General features: G+C 42.3%; 1 long non-coding RNA gene across 1 annotated transcript in view; it reads left to right on the top strand.

Moving 5' to 3' along the window:
- LOC148148832 (uncharacterized) overlaps positions 1-22797 on the top strand; it is a 165778-nt gene that overhangs the window by 57528 nt on the left and 85453 nt on the right. Inside the window, exons 2-3 of the long non-coding RNA XR_015758590.1 lie at positions 4471-4523; positions 12614-12722. This is a non-coding gene — a long non-coding RNA (uncharacterized LOC148148832). The remainder of the gene's footprint in view (positions 1-4470; positions 4524-12613; positions 12723-22797) is intronic.

Raw genomic sequence — 22797 nt, 5'->3', positions numbered from 1 at the left:
ATGCCACACTCAATCAAATAGTGCTTCAATACTGTGACCACTTGGCTACACAGTTACTTGGAGGGTGGATGCTTTTTTTACCAGTTTTGGAAGTTTCTACCTCTCGTGGACTTCAGAGGTCTGTGCAGCAGCAGGGAAAGTCAGAGGGCACTTAGAACTCTCTGTCAAGTTGCTGTCATTCTCACCTCACCTCTGAAGTTTAGCTTTGTAGTTAATTTTGGTCCAAGGTTGTCACAAGGCCAGAAACCAAACAACCCTGACAGAAGCTAAACTGAACACGTGTGCAAAGTATTGCTGTGTAAATGCTGCTTGTCACCAATATTGACACCTTCCATCTTTTTGCCGAGTAGATTGATGGGGTGAAAATTGGCCATTTTACGGTTATCATACTTTTTGTGGACAAAACATACCTGGACAGATTTGCACAATATCAGGTGTTTGTCGGTGGTGGTACTTGTATTGCTTCGGAAGAGAAACGAACTGTTCTGGACAAGGCTTTTGTACTAGTGCCAGAATGTTGTTGGGGTCTATGGTTTTTGTTGAACCGAGTGCCTTTAGGTGTTTCTTGAAATCCTATGGATGAGTTGAAATGTCTTATGACTAACAGCAAAGGCTGAGGTGGATCATTGATTTAATACTTCTGAGTGAAATTATTACAAATGCTTAACCCTGTCCTTTGTATTGATCCGCTGGGTTCCAACATCATTAAGGATCAGGATATTTTTGGGGCCTTTTCTTTCAGGCAGTTGTTTAATTAGACTTATAGAGTCATAGAGTTCTACAGCATGGAGACAGACCCTTTGGCCCAAACTGGTCCATGCTGACCAAAATATCCATCCATGCTAACTCCATTTCCCTACATTTGGCCCATATCCTTCTAATCCTTTCCTATCCATGTATTTGTCCAATGTATTTTAAATGTTGTTCAAGTACCCACCTTAACCACTTCTGCTGGCAGCTCATTCCATTTGCGTATCACACTCTGTGCAAAAAAAGTTGCCCCTCAGGTTCTCTTTTATTCTTTCCCCCTCTAACCTTAAATTGATGCCCTCCAGATCTTATACACCTCTATGAGGTCTCCCCTCAGTCTCCTACGCTCTAAAGAAAAAAGTCTTAGCTTGTCTAACCTCTCCTTCTAAGTCAGACCATTGAGACCAGGCAACATCCTTGTAATTTCTTCTACACTCTTTCCAGTTGAATAACATTCTTCCTATAATATGATGCCCAAAACTGAACACAATACTTCAAGTGCGGTCTCACCAACATCCTGTACAACTGCAACATAACTTCCCAACTTCTATACTCAATGCCCTGACTGATGAAGAACAGTGTGCCAAAAGCCTTCTTCACTGCCCTGTCTACCTGTGACTTCACTTTCAGAGAACTGTGAACCTGAACTCCAAGGTCCCTCTGTTCCATTACACTCATTAAGGCCCTACCATTCACCATGAAACTCCTGCTTTGATTTGACTTTCCAAAACACAAGACCTCACAATTTTCTATATAAATCTCCATTTGCCATTTCTTAGCCCACTTCCCCAGCTGATCAAGGTCCTGCTGCAATTTCTGACAACCTTCCTCACTGTCCACGATACCGCCTATTTTCGTGTCATTTGCAAACTTACCAATCATGCCTTGTACATTCTCATCCAAATCATTGATATCGATAACAAACAACAATGGGCCCAGCACCGACCCCTGAGGCACTCCACAAGTCACGGGCATCCTTCCACTATTACCCTCTGCTTCCTACCATCAAGTCAATTTTGAATCTAATTTGCCAGCTCCCCCGGATTCCATGTGATCTCACCTTCCAGAGCAGCCTACCATGTGAAAACATATCAAAAACCTTCCTGAAATCCCAATAGACTATGTCTACTGCCCTGCTCTCGTCAACCTTCCTGGTCACTTCCTCAAAGAACTCTAACAAATTTGTGAGGCATGATCTCCCAAATCAACCCTGTTTTTCCAAATTCATGTATATCTTAACCGTCAGAATGTTCTCAAGTAACCTACCCATCTTAGATGTTAAGCTGACTGGTCTATAGTTTACAGGCTTTTCTTTGAAGCCCTTCTTGAATAATGGCAGCCTTCTGGGACCTCACCCATGGCTAACGATGATGCAAACAAATCAGCCAGGGCCCCGGCAATTTCTTCTCTAGCCTCTTGCAGTGTTCTTGGATATATCTGGTGATGATTGCACAATGTTCAATATGATTTGCAATTCTTCAGAAACAGAAGCAGTTCATGTCCTTCAGCAGCCAGACCTGGATAATATCCAGGCTTGAGCTGATAATTGTTGACAAGCACTGTCCATCACAAAAATGCCAGACAATGACCATCTGCGACCAGAGATTTATACACCTTCATACATTCTAATACATCCAACATTGCCTCTACAGTGATATGGACTGTCCAATATTCTTCACAACTGGATATGGCAGGACGGCATAACTGTTATCTGACCCATTGGTTGTGTAGTTGTTTAGCTCTACCCAACACCTGCTGCTTCCATGGTTAAGATTACATGTAGTCTTCTGTCTTCATTTGATTGGGTTTAAACCATTGCAAGTGAGGGGGAGTTACAATTACGTCAGTAGTGCCCATATATCTAGGTCAGGAGGTCTAGGATTCAATAACTGCTCATGTGTTTAATACAGTCTCTTAACAAGTGGATTATAAAATCCCTACAGTGAGTAAGAGGCATGGGTTTAAGCCCCCACCTACTCATTTTGATCAGACCAGTAAGACATCATAACAAATGGTTGTGTTGCAGTAACCTTGAATGGTGAAATAAACTTAAAGTTAAACAGAAATAAGGAAGGTTGTGTCATCGTGGTGATATCACAAGAAGAGTAACTGAGAACTCCAAGCTAATGTTCTGATGTCATGAATATAGATCTCGCCATGGCAGATGGTAAAAATTAAGCTTATTATAAATCCGGTATTAATCCATGTATTCACTGTTGATTGCTGTAAAAGAGCTATCTAACTCTCTAATGCCCTTTAGGGAAGGAAATCATTTCTTCTCACTAGTCTGGCCTACATGTGACTCCAGACGCTCAGTCATGTGGTTAACTTAATTGTCCTCTGGTTAATTAAATTCTGGTCTATCCATTGAGGTCTGCATCCTCTGAATGGATTAAAGGAGACCATTTTCCTAAACTTGTTTTAAATAATATGAAATGAGGAAATGCCTGAGGAACTCAGGGAGCTCTGTGAAATCAGCAGTGGCACAAGGAGGCAGCAGTGTGCACTATTGAAGAGACACATACCTCAACGTGTATTCAACACTCCCTTCCAAGTCTGTGATCTTTATCATCTAGAAGGAGGGCAACAGATGTATGAGAACACCCCCACCTGTAAACTCATATTGACTTACACATCAACCTGACTCAGAATTATACAGCTGTTCCTTCACTGTCACTGGGTCAAAATCCATTCTGAGCACCCTATGTACCTACACCCCAAGGGCTGCAGCGGTTCAAGTAAGTGCCTCGTCATCACATTCACAAGGGCATTTAAGGATTGGCAATAAACATGGCCAAGTCAGGGACACCCACATCCCATAAACAATGAAAGAAGTGTGAGAGCAGTTTGGATATTGTTCATCGAGGCTTTTCACATATTCATATAGTTCCTCAGCAGTGTCGGTATCCTTTTGTAAGGAGAAAATTCAACATCGAAAAAGCTCCCAATTATGACTATTCTGATATCATCAATTGACATTTATAATAGATATTAAAAAAAACAGTGGGCAGCAGCCACTTAATATCAGCATTCATGCAACATGCTGCACATTACTGTTTGTTGCTGAATGCTGTCAGCTCTGCCTTTCATGAATTCAAGGCATTACATTTACAAATCTGCAGAAGTGATGACTTTGAAATGGATTCTCTTAATCTCCATGGACAGGAGAGAGAACCGTTCTGCTGTGGCCCTTAAGAAGGTGACAGGGTGTGAGATAATCTTCTTTGTGTTGAGGTTTATTTTCAACGCCAATGTATCTTTATGTAAGGCAATTGCAAGATGTTATACAGTTCTTAATGAACGCAACTCTTGAAAAGATAGTGAGCAGAAGTTTGAACTTACATGAACTGAATTAACTGTTTTTCTTCCATATTTAACAGATTAGTGATGAGCCAATATAATACCGCTCCTCAATGATATAGCTGTCCACCTAACTGGCCTTAAATTGTCCTTATGGTCTTGAGGTACAGTGTTTGATTTCTTGTTAGATTAAATGTACAAGTTGAGCAGAAGCTACTGTCCTTCCAACTTGCAACACAACAATAATTCATCCTTCAGGGGAATGGTTCTCAAACATTTTATATTGCAGATCGTTTCTCTCATGGATTGTTAATCGCAGAATTTGTTTGAATTCTCTCGCGGGATAGTGGCATCACTGGCCAGCATTTGCTGCTGATCTGTAATTGCTCCTGAACTGATTGTCTTCCTGGGCTTTTTCAGAATGAAGTCAACCAGACTGCTTTTAATCTGGAGCCACATGTTCACCAGATCAGGTAAGGATAGCAGCAAATCTTCATTAATTGCTATTGATCACCATTAGGTGAGCTTTTAATTCTAGATTTTATTGATTTCAAATTTCACCATCAGCCAAGATGGGATCTGAACAAATGTTCTCAAACCTGGGGTTCTAGATTACAAGCCCAAAGACAGTACAACTGGGCCACTATCTCCCCATTTGTTCAGCATTGCCACTAGCTCTGGTCATAATAGAATGTGGGCTCTTGGCAAGATTGAAATTCATTAGCTTTAAAAATAATCTGTGAATCTTTAAAGAAATGAGTATGTGGAGATACTGGGTATAAAAACAGGAGTTGTTCTAATGTTTATTATACAGACTGGAATTTCAAAATGATTTGAACCATTGCTAAAACATTTTCTGGCAGTAGAAAATATAACAGTGGATTATTTGAAATAGTTAGCTCAGGTTATGCTGAGAGTTTACCAATAAATCAAAGGTGGAAATAAAACCAGTTTCTTATCAGGATGAACACTTTAAGAGTTCACTAAAAATTAAGAATTAAAAGGAAGGAACTCTGATCTGTCTCATCACTAAAACTAGCTAAGATTGAGTAAATAGATTTAAAAAAAAATCTTGATTTGAAAGGATGAAGAGAAACAAACAAAAACTCCAACTGGAAGGAAAAGAGAAAAGGGAAGTAGAAAATGAAGAAAATTAGAAGAGAGAAGTGAAGGGAAGATAACAAAAGGGACAGAGAGCTGAAAACTGAGGAGAAAAAATAACAAAGAGTAATTGATTTGAAAATTTTTGAGATAGGGATATCACAGAGCTTGTTGTGACTCAAGAAAAGCTTAGATACGAGGAAAAAGAGGAAGGAAGATTAACAGCTTAGAGGATGTTTCTGATTCCTTTAGCGAAGAATTTGATTTAACTAGAAATCTATATTTACATTTACAGAGGACAGAGTTAAATGATGTTTATACTCATGTGAAAAGGTAGCTGGGTCGACTAAAGGCCCAAAGGATGTTTGGACCTTAATGTTGCAATATTTGGCCAGGTACAACTACAACTGTGTGTGCCAGATGGTCAGAAGAACAAGCTTCTGAACATGAAACTGTTATAAAAAACACAATATTTATGAACTTGTCCATGAAGCTTATCAATTAATATTTATGACGACAAGAAAAATGTAATTGGATATTTATAGAATTTTCAAGTGAAAAGCAGGTGTTTTGGGATCAGTGCTTTTGATCACTGCAATTAGAGAAAAATGTTAAGAACGTGAAGAAAATCTTTTTTACGGAAGAATTAAAACATGTTTAGATGAGCTGTTTTCTTTTCAGGATATAACTAATCACTTTAGGAGTCTACAAGGGAGTGCAGGTGGATACATACAACAAAATACTTAGTGTTTTATAAAATGCCAGAGAGCTCTGTGGTTAGTTAAGGAGCATGGAGGAATCAGACACTAACTTGATATTGATTTTCACACAAAACTTTGACTCCAATCTTTCTAACATAGATCTGAAGGTCATCTTTGTTCTCACACTTATCGATGTAATCATGTGCTGCATTTGATGGTCACTGTCTCAGCTTCTATTGCATCAATGGCAGCAACCACCCAACAGCTAAATGCTGCAGCGGAAGCGCTGTTGCTCTGTCTGCTGATGCAGAGCAGACAGAGTCTTGCAGGGTGTCACGGCAAACCAGTAATCTGTCCTCAAACAGGAATGTTGAGCTGTCATCTCAGGGCAAGTGACAGTGGATTAGTGGAGCAGAAACCTGCTGTCATTTCACTGGCAGATGGATTTGACCCTCCCATTCCTGCCACTGCCTAGCCATTGCCTGTCAGCTGAAGGTCGCCTCCAAGGTCACCTGCTGTCTCCTCCACTGAAAGTCAGTACCAACCTCTGGGGCTGCACTGCTTGGTGGAAATAGAATGCACAGCGGTGATTAATTTTCATTTCAACACAATGTGGAATGATTTCATTCATGAATTTGTTTTGGACTGTTTATTTTATGATGGCTTTTGATCTTGCATTGTGAATGAAATGGAATCCATGACGGAGAATTGAGGAGAAGTTGTTGAATGTTTGAATTGTGGTTGCATATAATGGTGCAACGCTCACAGTAATTTTCATGGACAGCTCAGCCAGAAAGGGACACTCTGAGTTGCCAACTCGTCTCCTTATCCTATGATCCTCAGCTGATTGATTAACAACCAGTGACAAAGGACCAAGCCATCATGAATGACAAAGTTTCAGCACACAATAGATTTTGACCCCTACGTTTGTGAGAGCAGTAGGCACCACTGGGCGGTCCCAAAAGTGCAACCATTGGTCTAGCAACCTAGCAGTCTGCTCACTGACAGCAGCATGGCTTCCATTGCCTGTTGGCTGTGCCCCTGAGTCATCTCCCATATACTCAGTGGATAGCTCTTATTGTCCCATAGTAAACCTTTGGACCTTGTGTTGGTTCAATTACAGACTGTCACTCTACATTACAAAACAATGAAATTTAGCTAGCTATGAATGCAGAGCCTCCCTTATGCAACAGAGGACAGCAAACTGAATTATTGTAAGTATCTCCAATTCCAGTCTCCAAAGTCCTAAGGAGCCATATGTAAAACTGTTCATGGTCACGGCTCCAGGATGAAATACAAACAAACTTGAAACATGGCCTCACATATAAAACACATTGTCTGACCTAGAGTGTCACCCTTATTTTGATAAAACCTGAAATTATCTTGGGGCAGGGATTTACATAGTAATCAATCAAAACCTGCACCCCCATTCTAACTGATTAAAGACTTAACAGCCATCTATGTTTGATCTATACATTCACTTAAGTTGTATGACCCTTAGATCTTTTACAATAAGTTTTGTGTCCGAAGTATTCTCTCTCATTTTGTGCCTGAGGAAAGAGCAGGGGCTCCGAAAGCTTACATTTTCAAATAAATCTGGTGGACTATAAACAGTGTCTTGTGAGATTTGACTTTGTCCACCCTAGTCCAATATTGGCACCTCCACATCATGGTCATGGTGACATTCACTATGACTGGCAATGCAGTTTTGTCCCTTGCTCTAATGTTACAGTTTCAGGTAGCATACCTCAGGTAGGTGTTATGACACTGGGTAAAACCCTCTGCTAATTTAAACACGACATACAGAGAAGCTCATCTCATGCCATAATCTGTTAAAATTCAAGAGGCAAAGAACTATCCCAGTGGTCACTATTTAAAGTAAATTTAAAAACTTTATTCTTTAATTCCAACAGAGAATATTAAAACCAACAACTATTTGCCACTCCTTTCTCTTAAACCTTTCTTTTATCTCCCACTCTACAATACTGGTCCGATAGAAAAATCCCAATTAAGATTTACAAAAAAAAATCATGTTTCAAAAACCAGCCAGCTTTATCGGTTCTTCATTATACATTTTCCATTGTAGATTTGCTCTAGGTTGGTTTCAATGGTTCTGCTGTGCAAACATCTTAGAGACAAATACCTTTCAGAGAGCTCATTAGCTAAGAGTCTATATTTAAGACATAGGAGCGGAAGTAAGGCCATTCGGCCCATCGAGCCCACTCCGCCATTCAATCATGGCTGATGGGCATTTCAACTCCACTTACCCGTATTCTCCCCATAGCCCTTAATTCCTTGTGACATCAAGAATTTATCAATTTCTGCCTTGAAGACATTTAGCGTCCCAGCCTCCACTGCACTCTGTGGCAATGAATTCCACAGGCTCACCACTCTCTGGCTGAAGAAATGTCTCCGCATTTCTGTTCTGAATTTACCCCCTCTAATTCTAAGGCTGTGTCCACGGGTCCTAGTCTCCTTGCCTAACGGAAACAATTTCCTAGCGTCCACCCTCTCCAAGCCATGTATTATTTTGTAAGTTTCTATTAGATCTCCCCATGATCTTCTAAACTCCAATGAATACAATCCCAGGATCCTCAGCCGTTCCTCATATGTTAGACCTACCATTCCAGGGATCATCCGTGTGAATCTCCGCTGGACACTCTCCAGTGGCAGTATGTCCTTCCTGAGGTGCGGGGACCAAAACTGGACACAGTACTCCAAATGGGGCCTAACCAGAGCTTTATAAAGTCTCAGTAGCACAACAGTGCTTTTATTTTCCAACCCTCTTGAGATAATTGACAACATTGCATTCGCTTTCTTAATCACGGACTCAACCTGCATGTTTACCTTTAGACAATCCTCAACTAGCACTCCCAGATCCCTCTGTACTTTGGCTTTACGAATTTTCTCACCGTTTAGAAAGTAATCCATGCTTCTATTCTTTTTCCCAAAGTGCAAGACCTCGCATTTGCTCACATTGAATTCCATCAACCATTTCCTGGACCACTCCTCCAAACTGTCTAGATTCTTCTGCAGCCTCCCCACTTCCTCAGTACTACCTGCCTGTCCACCTAACTTTGTATCATCGGCAAACTTCGCTAGAATGCTCCCAGTCCCTTTGTCCAGATCATTAATATATAATGTGAACAGCTGCGGCCCCAACACTGAACCCTGCGGGACACCGCTTGTCACCGGCTGCCATTCCAAAAAAGAACCTTTTATCCCAACTCTCTGCCTTCTGTCAGACAGCCAATCCTCAATCCATACCAGTAGCTCACCTCGAACACCATGGGCCCTCACCTTGCTCAGCAGCCTCCTGTGTGGCACCTTATCAAAGGCCTTTTGGAAGTCTAGGTAGTTTGGAAGTCTTTGGCAGTTCTCTTTTTTAAATGTTCAAAATATCTGGTTTTATACCGCAAAACATCAGATCATTTCATTGGTTTTAATATTATCAAAATGCTAAATTCAAATTTGATTCTATTTTGGTATTTTGGGGAATAATTTAAACTGATTGGCTGAATTCGAATTTGTTTTTGTTTCATGGCAACTCATATGCAGCTTTGTATTTCGACCAAGTGTTACATTTTTACTTTGTTCAGAACTCTTTGTGCTTTGTCAGTCCTTGCTAGCTTTTCAACTCTCTTAAAGATACAGTACACAACTATACATTCATAACAGAGGACATCTTATTAGATCACAGATGTCTCATAATTACTTTTTCCTAAGTTTCACATCAGGCAATTGGCTCCCTGAGTGAGCATGGCCTCTTATGTGGTGGCCACCCTGAAGTCTCCCTCCCCAGTCTTCCAGCAGCTTGTACCACTCTGCGTGAACTTTCTTCATTCTTCAATTTGTGCTACATAACAAAGGGAATATCCACTAATGTACCTGTGTCTGAAAGTAAGTGGTTTGTGCAAACACATCAATAAAAAGAGCTTCATCATCTGCCTGTACACATTTCCAACTTGCGATAACTATTGAAAAAGCCAAATGCTTGAAACAAAAACAGAAAGAGGCAGAAAAAGAAAAAATGAAAAACATATAAGTAGTTGATGATCCATTTAAGTAACATGATATAGGAAGGATATCATTAAATTGGAGAAGGTTCAGAAAAAAAATTACAAGAATGTTGCTGGGACTGGAGGGTTTTAATTATAAGGAGAGCTGGAAGGCTGGGATCTTTTTTTCACTGGAGCGTATGAGTTGGCGAGGTCACCTTATCAAGGGTTATAAAATCATGAGGGCGTAGATACCCTGAATAGCAAAGATCTTTGTCCTAGGATAGGCAAGTTCAAAACTAGAGGGAATTTTTTTAAGGCGAGAGAAGAAAGAATTAAAAAGGCCCTGAGGCGCAACTTTTTCAGAGGGTGGTTCGTATATGGAACGAGTGCCAGAGAAGTGGTAGATGCAGGTACAGTTACAACATTTAAAAGACTTGGACAGATATGTGAATAGGAAAGGTTTAGAGGGATATGGGCCAAGTGCAGGCAAGTGGGACTCATTTAGTTTGGGAAATGTGGTTGGCATGTTCAAGTTGGATCGAAGGGGTTGCTTCAATGCTGTATGACTCTATGACCCTATGATATGTGGTTTTTCTTGCTATTGAATACATTTATAGCAGCATGGGTTTACGGTCAAACATTACTGCAATATAGGACTCCAAAATGGCAGAGCAAACTTTCAGCAGTTATTTTCTGCTCGGACAGCAATGCCTGCAGATTCATGGTTGGTGTGAGGATGTGTCAGAAACATCACTTCTGGAGCTCTCTTGGGGCTGTATTGAGCTGAACCCTTGCCCACTATTATTAAAACTTTGGATGGCAGTTTTGAAATTAGGATGCAATTGTCGGGTGCTGCAGGAGGTGAGGAAGGAGTTTGAGAGGGCTTCAATATGAAGTGACCTCTTTCACCCCGTCGGTCTTGGTTCCTGGAACCCTGGGGAGGACAATGTGTCAACAAAAATTGTAGATACCCCATGGCACTGTTGAGTGCCAGAGGTACCAGCCTCTGAATGGCCTGAAGCACTGGGTGGGCAGGACCTCAATATTATTCTGGGTCAGCATTCGGGAGGGACACTTGAGGAGCAGAAAATATGGCAAATTTTCCTCTGAAGAGTTAGTGTGGATGTCTCAGTCCTTTTGCAGGCAGTCACTACAGTCGGAAGATTCCACCCCTGAAGTTTAACAATGTTTAGGGCGATGGATCAGAAGTGGTGCTGCAATGATGAATTTTTTGTTTCAGCACTCCGTGCAGTGATAATTTCTGAGCTAATAAATAAATGTAGTGAATGCAGGTGGATTACTACAAAATTACTGTCTGCACTTTGAATGTATTGAACAGTTGAGGTAAGATTTCCGCTCAAATGAATCAACAGGATAAGTGGAAAATAACTGTACTTCAAGGGTTTCTTAAGCTAAAAATAAATAAAAATATTTGATGTGACTGACTGAGACGGGGATCAAAAAGAGGTCATGCCTCCTCACCTTGTCTTACCATTCTTCCTTACACATTCCCCACCAAGTTGTTATTCCATTATTAATAGTTATACATTTGTTTATAGAATTTCTTTTACCACTAGTTTATTTTCCCCCAAGTTTCTGACTTCACAAATTCATGCAATCTGGAGATTTGTTTTCCATCGTTTTCCAAGAATGGGTTCTATTTGAACCTGGATGATAGATAATTCTCTGGATTGAAGACTGTTGATTTTTAAATTCTGTTCCTGATGGTGTGGGGTCTGAAAGTTCCTTCCGTTATGATGTTCCTCTGTGGGTCCATCCCAATTAAGCAACGCTACGTAACCCACTTGCGATGCTTCCATGCTGGAGCCTTCTGATTGGTTAATCTGAATGCCTTTTTGTGACACCAGTATAAGGAGAATGCAAGAAATAAACACAGACCTTGAAACCTACATGTTTAAGGATGTACCACTTAACATGCCTCCCTCCATGGCCTGCAGCTGATTGTGAGAGAGGTTTAGACCATCATTGGAGCACTAACCATGTTCACCACTCTGCCATGGATGTAGCTGGGGTTCAATCTCTGATGTATGAATAACAGAGGATGGCTGCTGGTCTCCAGCTCTTTGGTTGACTATTCCATTACTGTTAAGGTCCCACATCCATGTCTGTTACCCTTGGCCCAAACTGCATCAACCATCTTACATACTGACGCCTTTTATAAAGTGTGGCCGGCTGTCTGCAATAGGACTGTTCAGTCTTATAAACATCTTGACAGTCACATGAGTACAAGTGTGTAGTCAACGTTTGCGATAGGTTCAAGAGTTGAGTCCTCACCATCCTGCCCATCAGCAACTGTGGTGTTGCTAGGCTGCATTGGGTGGAGGCTGGGAGGGGATTGCTGTATAAGTCAGCACTTTCCTTCAAAAGGGACTTGATTGTCTTGACTCCCATAGTTGGCTTCTCTGTTCCACTGTGTGTGTATCTTGAACTGGCTGCACGTTGTCTGAAGTGGCTCATTATCTGGCACAACCACAACAGGCAAACTATTCATTGCAAATATTTCATGTAAGACCCTGCCAACCACATCCATAAGAGTGGTGCATAACTTCTTCCTCTCTGCTCAGTAAAAGATAATTGACAGTAATAGGGTAAGACTTCTTGCCAAAATTGTATAGCTCAGCATCTATCTATTTCCCAAGATCTGGTGGGTAAATTGGTAGGTGTCAGTGGCTCTCCTTGCTCAGGCCTGTGAGTAGTTCAGGATTTACAGTTCATTGCAAGATCCTCAATCTCTTTCAGATCTCCAGGCTGGCTTTGCACTTGCTGATCCTCAAGGGTCCATGATATCTCTTGTACAGGATGTCTTCCTGCAGTGAAGTTGGAACAAGCAGCCTTTCCTCAAACACCCGTATGTCATCTACAAATCGGAAATATCATTGATGCTCAAAATAGTTTCCCATGGCCAGCAACTGGGACTCGGGTCAAGCTTCCACCACTGCTGCCCTTGTATTTGTTTGAGATTACTGCAGCTTTCTGGCCTCTGCACCATCATGGATCGATTCTATAACCCAATTTCAGGAACAAGCTCCGTGTCATGCTTCGGGGCACTCTGTGGTTGTGTCAGGCGCTGCATAAATGCAAAACTTTCCTTTGGTTTTAGTGGGTTTTGGGAAGATTTGAGAAGATTCCCTTGGTTTGAAAGTATAACCACGTTTGCATTTTGGCCTGGAGTTTCCTGTTTAATCTAGGCCAGAATCAAATATGATGCACACAAATATCATGTAACTTTGGGCTTAATGCTACTTTACAGTCATCTACCAATCTTTCTGAATGTACTTCTGCAAACTATAATAGCCCTGCCTTCAAGTAAAGGCTTCAGAAAACTCTACCTGCAGTTACAATTAGTCAGATGTTTTTTCCACATTACTTGCAGATTTCCAGACACAACAGGATACAAAGTTCATTTTTCTGGTGCTTTATTAAAATATTATAAGTGCTGAGAGTGCACTTACCTCCCGTTCCACTCTGCCAGCCAGGTGGACCAGTAGTTATCTGGATCACTGCAAACAGATTCTGACCTGAGTGAGTCCCAACCATTACTGCGCTTACATATTCTAACACCTCACCTTAGAAAGCACTTTGTGGTAAAACTACATCCGGCTGCTTGAACTGGTTTGCCCGAGCAATTGAAACGAGCCAGGCACGTGGAAGTTGCTTCTGTCTCACACAGAGCTAAGTCAAGTGGACAGAAAACAATTTTAAGTGGCTCTGTATGGTATGCCAGTATGAATAGTACAACTGGAAAATAAAGTGAAAACATTCCTTTCGGTTACTTTGGTTTTAGATTAGATTAGATTACTTATAGTGTGGAAACAGGCCCTTCGGCCCAACAAGTCCACACCGACCCACCGAAGCGCAACCCACCCATACCCCTACATTTACCCCTTACCTAACACTATGGGCAATTTAGCATGGTCAATTCACCTAACCTGCACATCTTTGGACTGTGGGAGGAAACCCACGCAGACATGGGGAGAATGTGCAAAATTCACACAGTCAGTCGCCTGAGGCGGGAATTGAACCTGGCTCTCTGGCGCTGTGAGGCAGCAGTGCTAGGTGTTGTGAGGCAACAGTGCTAACCACTGTGCCACCGTGCTGTCCACGCTGAATATCCAAGTGAATGTCCAAGCTGTCTGAACCGTATCGTGGCTTCATTTTGGTTTTATATCAAATTACCAGCTTTGTTGGAATTGGTTGACACAGTTCCCATTAATTGCATTATCTTGGATTTCTCATTACCAAAGGAAACAAGCATCTCTCCAAAACAACTGATAAGTTCATCATTAAATAAAATTTTCTTCCCTCTCCCTCTCATCTTCTTCTCTCTTTCCTCTTCTCTCTTTTCCTCACATCCTGCTTTCCCCACTCTCCCTTCCAATTTTACTTCTCTTCCCCCATCTGCAATATCCCCTCTGCTACTCTCTTTCCTTCCTCCCACATTTACTTTCCCTCCTGACTCGTTTGGCCCCTTTCTCCAATTCTATTTCTTCCCATTCCTTCCTCTCTCCTACCATTCCCTTCTCCCTCCTGCTGTTATCATTCCCTCTTCCTTCTGCTTTCCTCCTACCTCCCTCACCCTCCACTGTCCTCTCTCTAAGTAATTTCTCCTTTTTCACTACCCCTCCACTTCCCTATCCCAACCTCATTACCCATCTCTTTTCCGATTGATGCCCACCCAAGCCCTTTCTCATCTCCTTCTCCCCTTTCCCCATGCTTTTCCTTCTATTCTCCTTTCTTCTTGTCCTTCTCTTGCCCCCTTCCTGACCTCTCTTCCTCCTTTATCCTATCCTTTCATTTCTTCCCTACTTTTATCCTCTATCTTGTTCCCCTCCTCTTATGATCCTTACTTTCTTCCTTTCTTTTTGCTCCAACTTGTGACAATCTTCCCTCCCATCCCCAAGCCTCATATTCTTCTTTGCTTTTCTGGACCCCATCCTTCCCTGCACCCCCCCCCCCCCCCCCACCCCCCCCCAACCAATACCTTCCCATCTCCCAACCTTTTCTCCTTTCCATTTCTCTTTCCCTATTTTGTTTTCCTGACCCTCTCCTATCCACATCTTTGAAAGGGAATGTCTGTACCAGGTGGGACTAAGAATTGCTATCTCTCTACAAATGTTGCCTGATCAGCTGTTTACAGTTTTTTTATTCTTTATTTCTAACTTCAAATAGTTGAAGCATTTTGCTTTTGCAGTCGATTACCATAGACCAGCAATAAAGTAAATATTCTGAGAAAAGAACAAAAAACAAAACAATTTCAAGTGTTTAATCTGTGTGTCAATTATCAAGGAAGCAGACCTGTATTGATCATTTTAAAAACTTTCTTGCTTGGATAGGGCATCGCTGGCTGGGCCCAGCATTTATTGCCCATCCCTAGTTACCCTTGAGAAGGTGGTGGGTGAGCTGCCTTCTTGAATCCCTGCAGTCCACTTGCTGTAGGTTGACCCACAATGCCATTAGGAAAGAGTTTCAGGATTTTTACCCAGCGACAGTGAAGGAATGGTGATATAGTTCCAAGTCAAGATGATGTGTAGCTGAGAGGGAAAATTTGCAAGTGGTGGTGTTTTCATGTATTTGCTGCCCTTGTCATTCTAGATGGAAGTGGTTGTGCGTTTGGAAGGTGCTAAGGTCATGGTGAACTTGCAGCGCATCTTTTGAATACACATTGCTGCATCTGAGTGACGGTGATGGAGAGGGTGGATGTTTGTGATGCAAAACAAGATGATTGCTTTGTCCTGGATGGTGTTAAGCTTCTTGTGCATTGTTGGAGCTGCACTCATCCAGGCAAGTGGAGAGTATTTCATCACACTCCTGACTTGTGCCTTGTAAATGGGGAATTGGCATTGGGGAGTTAGGAGGAGAGTTTTTGCTACAATGTTTCTAGCCTCTAACTTGCTCTTGTAGCCTCCATATTTATATGGGAGTTCAGTTGAATTTTTGATCAATGGTAATCCCCAGGATGTTGATAGTGGGGAATTCAGTAACATGGTAACATCATTGAATATATAGGAGTGATAGTCAGATGCTGTCTTGTGAGAAATGGTCATAGCCTGGCACTTGTACAGTGGAAATGCTACTTGCTACTTGTCAACCCTGGCCTGGATATTATCCAGTTTTGCTGCAATTTAAAATGAACTGCTTCAGGATCTGAGGAGTCTCGAATGCTGCTGAACATTATGTAATCACCGATGAACCACTTCTGTCCTTATGATGAAGGGAAGGTCATTGATGAAGCAGTTGATGATGGTTGGGTCTAGGACACTACCCTGAGGAACTCCTGCAGAGATGTCCTGAAGCTGGGATGACTGAGCTCCAACAACCACAGCCATCTTCCTATGGGCCAGGTATGACTCTAACCACTGGAGAGTTTTCTGCCTGATACCCATTGATTCCAGTTTTGATAGGACTGCGTGATTCCACATTTGGTTGAATGCAGCCTTGACGTCAAAGACTGTCACTCTCGCCTCACTTCTGGAATTCAGCTCATTTGTCCATGTTTGAACCTGAGATCAGGAGCTGGTTGGCCATGGCAGGACCCAAATTAGGCATCTGTAAACAGACCACTTCTCAGGAAGTGGCACTTGACAGCACTGTTGATGATGCCTTCTATCATTTTGCTGATAATTGAATGTAGACTGATGGTGCAGTAATTGGCCAGGTTGGATTTGTATACCCACTGCCAAACCATTACCAACTGAAGCCTGGAGGAAGAAGGCCTCATATTCTGTCTTGGGACTCCGTAACCATACGGGATAAATGTGGATTTCAACAGCTTTTTAATTTCCCCTCCTCCCATATTGCCTCAGTCCTATGCCTCCAAGTCGGCACCGCCCTCTGGATCTGTCTATCACTCCCTCCTCTGACCTATCATCTTCTCCCTCATCTTCATCTACCTATTGCTTTCCCAGCTACCTTCCCCCAACTCCAGCTCCCCGCCCCCCCCCCCCACCACCCCCAATTTATTTCTCATCCCCGATCCATAAACCTCATTCCTGATGAAGGACTTATGCCTGAAACATTGATTCTCCTGCTCCTCGGACACTTCCTGGCCTGCTGTGCTTTTCCAGACTCTGATCTCCAGCATCTGCAGTCCTCACTTTCTCCTAAAGGATATGCCCAGGCAGTTTTCCACGTTGTTAGGTAGATGGAGTGTTCTTGCTGTAATGGTACAGCTTGGCTAAAGGTATGGCAATTTCTGGATCACCGATCTTCAGTACCATTACTGAAATGTTGTCAGAACCCACACACTTTGTATCATCCAGTATACTCAGATGTTCCTTGATATTGCTTGGAGTGAATCGAATTGGCTGAAGACTGTTATTTGTGATTCTGGGGACCATTGGAGGAGGCCGAGATGACTCAATAAACTCAGCACCTCTGGCTGAGGATTGCTGCAAATGTTTCAGCCTTATCTTTTGTGCTGGACTTCCTGATCATGGAGGATGGGGAAATTCCTGGGGCTTTCTCCTTCACCGAGTTGTTTAATTGTCCACCACCATTCACAACCGGATATGGTGGTACCTCAGGGTTTCGAATAGAAAAACTGTGGATGCTGGAAATCTGAACAAAAGCAGAAATTACCTGCAAAACTCAGCAACTGCGGAGAGAAAGCAGAGCTAATGCCTCGAGTCCAGACACCCTTCTTCAGAATTCCTTTTTTTTTTGTACTGGAGAAGGAGTTCTGTGGAGGGACCTGAATAGGACTGGAGTAAGAAATGTTCCATGAACCCCACATAGAGACAGGCATAACTGGGGGTGGTGTGCGTACTCATAGCAACTCTTCTGAAAGTGGGAGGAGAAGTTGTTCAGGGTAAAGATGAACCCGGCCAGAGGAAGGAAGGTGGTGGCGGGTGGGGAGAGTTCAGGCCACTCTTTTTCCCGGAAGAAGTGGAGAGCCCTGAGACCATCCTGGTGGGGGATGGATGGGTAAAGAGATTGCACGGCCATTGTGAAGACGAGGTGGCTTGGGGGCTGCAAACTGGAAATTCTGAAACTGACATAAAGCCTCTGAGGAATCGTGGATGTAAGTGGGGAGGGAACTAGACAAGGGGAGAGAAATCTGAGTCGAGGTGGGAGGAGTTAGGTTCTGTGGAGCAGGAACAGTGAGAAACAATGGGTCTGCCCAGGCAGTCCTGTTTCTGGATTTTGGGATGAAGGTAGAAGGGGGCTGTGTGGGGTTTGAGGACTTTGAGATTGGGTGGAGATCACCAGATGAAATGAGATTAGTTACTTTTGTGGATACAATAATCTGACATTCAATGGTAGAGTCATGGGCCAGGGGGAGAGAGAAGGAGGTGTCTGAGAGCTGGCACTCAGCCTCTGCAATGTAGAGGTCAGTACATCAACAGTCCTTATGGAGACAAGGTCCAGTCTTCAGAAGTCCTATTTTTTGTACTGGTGAAGGAGTTCCACAACAGCACCACCCTTATCGGCAGGCCTAGTAGCAAAGTCAGGGTTGGATCTGAGTGCACGGAGATAGGTATGAATGAAATAGGGAGTAAGGTGGGGGGGAGACAGAGAAATTAAGGTGGCCAATGCCATGTTGACAGTTCCCAATTAACAAGTCAAGTGAAGGGAGAGGTCCAGGCTCCCATAGAGTGTTGTAGGTCACTGAAGGAGTTTGTGTGAAGAGGAGGGGACTCCAAACAAATGGGCAAGGAGGTGAAGTTCATTGAAGTTGGGGTGTCGAGAGATAGAACTAAGACCTTAGCTGAATACAGAATGTTAGTATCAGAGAATGGGAGGGCTAGAGAATACACGACAGGAGGTGACATTAGGAGAAGGGGAGGAGACAGAAGGAAGACAAGGGGAGGAAAATTCTGGGGGCAGGGCATTGAAACCTTTGATTTGTTGTAGCCCCAATCAGGGAAATCAGATTCTATGAGGCGCACCTGGCTGACCTCATTACAATCCACTCCAGTCACCATATTAGCATTGCTAAGATCTCCATACCTCCCTATATTGATGGAGCAAGTCTTTGCTTTAGTGGCAGGGCTGTTGCCTGAGTCAGAATGTGCAGGATTTGATTTTTGTTCAAGGCTAGTAGGTACTAAAGGTTTGGCTCTGCAGTGGGTGCGTTTGATGGTAACTCATGGAGATGGGAAGTGATCCCGTCAATGGACAGCCTGTGGGAAACAATTAAAACCATCCAGAATACAGGACAAAAACACTGTTGGCTGATACAAGGGGTATTATCCAAAGAAGGCACACTCATGTTGCAGTCCATTCATCAGCCTTCTACAAAGGGATTGTGATTATATGCAAACAACTTGTCCAGAAAGATACAAGCCTTAGGCACGACATTTGAGTTTCTTTCTACCAGTTGGTGTACACGACTTGCCTGTAAACGTCTTTTAAGTTACCCCTTTTTCTCAGCCATTCACGATAAGGCTTTTTGCTTGGTTATCCATGTCGCAAGTTTGCTATGAAATTGAAATGTATATTTTTCCCAGAAGACATTGATTATAGAGTGTATCAGGAATTAGAGCTGGCTAAGAGGCTGTTTGTTAAAGCTGCTTAATATTATTGTAGAGTTTGGATAAGCTGACTGTCAGCAGCAGGAGCAGTTGCTACAGATTACAGATTTAAGATATTTCACAAAAGGAGTGAGATAAAGAGAATTTGGTTTTAAAAGACAGTGAATTATTAAGATCTGGATGATGGAAGAAGGTTCAATGCCTATCTTTAAAGTGGTTGAAAAGGGGAAATAAAGCTACGCAGGAAAAAATGATTAATTGGGTAACTCTCTCAAATAGCTCACAGAGGCAAGATGGGCTGAATATCCTCCGTCTGTGGTGCATAATTCCATAGTTTCAGTTTCCCCGTCCAAGCTGCAGCTTGGATTTTCTCAGTAACGTGGTGTGATTTATCTCCTGTTAAGTGGGTATCTTCATCAGTCATGTTTTGCAGCTGGGTATTTTCTCACTGCTGACTTTCCAGCGAATGGCTTCTCAAACGCAGAGCAATTTTCCATACAGGGCAGATCTGAATGGTCCATATGTCTGCGTTTTCAAATATTTCTCTCTGGACAGCATCACTCAACGACATGAAAGAAAAAAGCCTCACCCGAAATGAAAATTCTCAAATGAGAAATTGTCCTTTGAAATGTTAAGTTGTCAGAACGATAGATTGTTTTGCTTGCCCTTTGACTTTCCCTAGCAACACGTCCCTCTTCCATGTGAGATCTAATTCTGTTCTCTTATGTATCCATAACTCCATTCATCCACTCTTGCTGGTTGTGCCTTCAGCTACCTAGGCCCTAAGCCCACTCGCTAACGCTCCCAATTCTCTCTCCTTCTTAAAAGTGCTTCTGAAAGCTAACCTCTTAATCAAAATTTTTGTCAGCTGACTTAACAGCTCCATGTTTGGCCTGGAGTAAATTTTGTTTAGTTATATTCCTGTAAAGCATCCCAGGTCATTTTACTATTTTAAAGGCACAGTGTAAATGAAAGTTAATGTTTGTTTGGATTTTTTCAGCAACCCTGTCTTTCTTTCTGGCAAGTGATTAAAATCATTTTGTATTAGACATAAAGAACTGCACCTGCCAGAAATCTGAAAGAGAAACAAAGTTTGCTGGAGAAATTCAGCAGGTCTGGCGGCATTTGTATAGAGAAAACTGAGTTAACATCTCAAGTGCACTGACCCTTTTGTGGACTGAAGATACGGAGGTAAGGGTGGAATGTATACTGATGATGGGATGGGACTGGGAGTGTGTGAGTGGTGAAGGGAGAATAGAATACATGGAGATGGGGCCCATGAAGATAGAGAGAGAGAAAGAGAGAGAGAGAGAGAGAGAGAAAAGGGTTAAACAAATAATTGCTGACAATAAGCTGAGAAAGACATTATAGTCTAGATGGGATGTTGAAGAGAAGTGTAAATGCTTAATTATGAGTCGGCTGTGCTGGGAGGAAGTGATACAGGACAGAAGCTGGGGTGTGGGGCAAGGAAACAGAGGAGTGGGTGTGCAAATTAATTTTGTACCTTGATCAGCATGGATCAAAGCTCCATCTCTAGAGAAATGATATTTGATGCCAATCCAGATCTGAGAGAGAAAGACAATTTTTAACTAAAAATGAGAGACATATGTGATTTTATTTTGCTATTATTCATGAATCATACATTTCAAAGCTACATAGTCCAGAGGTGGTTTCACTAATGGGCTAAAAAGAAATTCAGGTCTCTACAAGTTTGTCAAAATTCTTTACCTGAGTGAATTCCCTTGAGCAGATGCTGTTATATGGGTAAATACAGCAACTACTTTGCCAATAGTATAGTCTGTTATGGACTAGGCCAGACCACTCAAAACATTCTTAAACAGGCAGCCCAGACCATAATTTTGCAATTTGTTTCAGTAAGTGTCCAGTGAAAATTACCCAGAGTAAGTTAGCTCGGTTGGCTACTGGATTTTAAAACAGGTAAAAGTTTATTCACAAAATTATGGAATGAAACACAAAGAACAGAATATAGAATACCCACAGAACTCAGTCTATCCAAATCAGACTTAATTATGCTGTTCTAAAAATAAACAACAGTCCCAATAAACAACCCTCTTAAACATACAGTAAAAATGAAACAAAGGCTTACAGGTCGAAATTGGAAGGGCAGAAGGAGAGAGAGTTTTGCAGTCTGTTTTCACACAGCCCACCGCTGCACTGACTCAAACAAGACTTCAGCTTTTAGGACTGACCACTCCCTTTTCATTATTCATGAAAGCATACAGGACATGAAAGCTTTGGCTGAAAGTCTAATTTGTTTACGTATGAACAAAAAGGTCTCTCAGTAAATCCTTTCATCTCTGTACCAACCCAATCGTTTTGGTCATAAAATCCCTCGGGAAAAAAATGATAAAGTATCCTTGACAAAAGGAATAGCTTTTAGATAAAAAGGACCAGCTTTGTGACAGAGCCCATTGACAATGCTGAGATAAATCACCAGTAATTCTGATTTTCTTTATTTGGTTTAGTGTGGAAAAGGATATGGAAGATATAGGAAGTAGGGAAATAGATGGTGACATCTTGCAAAATGTCCAGATTACAGAGGAGGAAGTGCTGGATATCTTGAAATGTATAAAGGTGGATAAATCCCCAGGACCTGATCAGGTGTACCTGAGAACTCTCTGGGAAGCTAGAGATGTGATTGCTTGGCCTCTTGCTGAGATATTTGTATCATCGATAGTCACAGGTGAGGTGCTGGAAGACTGGAGGTTGGCTAACATGGTGCCACTGTTTAAAAGGGGTAGTAAGGACAAGCCAGGGAATTGTAGACCAGTGAGCCTGATGTCGATGGTGGGCAAGTTGTTGGAGGGAATCCTGAGGGACAGGATGTACATGTATTTGGAAAGGCAAGGGCTGATTAGGGATAGTCAACATGGCTTTGTGCGTGAGAAATCATGTGTCACAAACTTGAGTGAGTTTTTTGAAGAAATAACAAAGAGGGTTGATGAGGGCAGAGTGGTAAATGTGATCTATATGGACTTCAGTAAGGCATTTGACAAGGTTCGCCATGGGAGACTGATGAGCAAGGTTAGATCTCATGGAATACAGGGAGAACTAGCTATTTGGATACAGAACTGGCTCAAAGGTAGAAGACAGAGGGTGGTGGTGGAGGGTTGCTTTTCAGAATGGACGCCTGTGACCAGTGGACTGCTACAAGGATCGGTGCTGGGTCCTCTACTTTTTGTCATTTACATAAATGATTTGGATGTGAGCATAAGAGGTGTAGTTAGTTAGGTAAAAACAATGACAGCAGATGCTGGAAACCAGATTCTGGATTAGTGGTGCTGGAAGAGCACAGCAGTTCAGGCAGCATCCGAGGAGCTTTGAAATCGACGTTTCGGGCAAAAGACCTTCATCAGGAACACCTAAGGGGCAACGTTTTCACACAGAGGGTGGTGCGTATATGGAATGAGCTGCCAGAGGATCTGGTGG

The sequence above is a fragment of the Chiloscyllium plagiosum genome, unplaced genomic scaffold (assembly GCF_037043375.1).
Source record: "Chiloscyllium plagiosum isolate Xiang-an unplaced genomic scaffold, Cpla_swu_hap1 HiC_scaffold_11, whole genome shotgun sequence".
Lineage (NCBI taxonomy): Eukaryota > Metazoa > Chordata > Chondrichthyes > Orectolobiformes > Hemiscylliidae > Chiloscyllium > Chiloscyllium plagiosum.
The sequence above is the reverse complement of the archived record's forward strand: the minus strand, read 5'-3'. Positions and strand labels throughout refer to the sequence as shown.